Source organism: Leptonychotes weddellii, unplaced genomic scaffold, assembly GCF_054177405.1.
Source record: "Leptonychotes weddellii isolate Sample4059 unplaced genomic scaffold, ASM5417740v2 HiC_scaffold_42536, whole genome shotgun sequence".
NCBI classification, from domain to species: Eukaryota; Metazoa; Chordata; class Mammalia; order Carnivora; family Phocidae; genus Leptonychotes; species Leptonychotes weddellii.
The window spans coordinates 1-892 of record NW_028009164.1 but is presented as its reverse complement, the minus strand read 5'-3'; the positions used below and the strand labels follow the sequence as shown (position 1 = coordinate 892).

General features: G+C 38.3%; 1 pseudogene; it reads right to left on the bottom strand.

Moving 5' to 3' along the window:
• Positions 1 to 198: 198 nt before the first annotated feature.
• LOC145719411 (U2 spliceosomal RNA) lies at positions 199 to 315 on the bottom strand (annotated as a pseudogene).
• Positions 316 to 892: the final 577 nt, after the last annotated feature.

Below are 892 nucleotides of genomic sequence, written 5' to 3'. Positions count from 1 at the left end.
TGCTGTTGCTGCCATAGTTATTATTTAGCTATTCTAACTTTCTAACCAGAAAAAAACAAATTAGAGATGCCCAGATTTTCTAATTATCTGCCTTAATATTTTTTTAGAAAGCATTAATAAATCAACCTTTTCCTCAAGGTGGCAAAATAAGTTATATTATCCGTCAGTTTTGCCATTTTATTATATTTATGCCTCATTGTAACTTCTTAAGTCCCTATAAAAATAAATTGCATAGTTGATAAACTGAGCAGTAGTCATCTAAACTGATAAGAACAGATACTACATTTGATCTTAGCCAAAAGGCCAAGAAGCGATGAGCAGTAGTCATCTAAAGAGATTATACTTTGTAACGAAATCGGGGCTGTAAAAGAAGGAAACTTGAATAATGGTATATTCCATCATACAGGAATGAATCCGCTGTATGGCATTTCTGCACAACAGAGTATCATGTACTTGTTAAAGAGAGCAGTATCATTTTCCAGCAGGTTGCCACTTGCAAGGCTGAACAGTTGTTTTGGGTGCTAGGAATAAGAGGCTTCACTTCAGAATTTTTCTATGAGCAGGGGTCTAGAGGGAGCCCAGAACTCTCCATCTTAGCAAGATGCCTCCATGTCCATATCCTACACACACAACTCTTCCTCCTGTTATCACTCCCAACTGAGTCCATCATGACTCAGTCACTGTGCTCCTTAATTCTGTTAATATCAGTTATCTCAAGAAGACCAAGATTTCCAGATCATCCCTTAACCCTCAGAGTTTGATCCTCTAGTTTCAGGGAAACAGACTGCCTTTGTGACCATCTCTCACTCCTTCCCAACACTTTGAGATACTTCCACTATATCCTCTTGTGCTCAGTGTCATCAACAGTAACTTATGTCCCCCCAACTTCTTG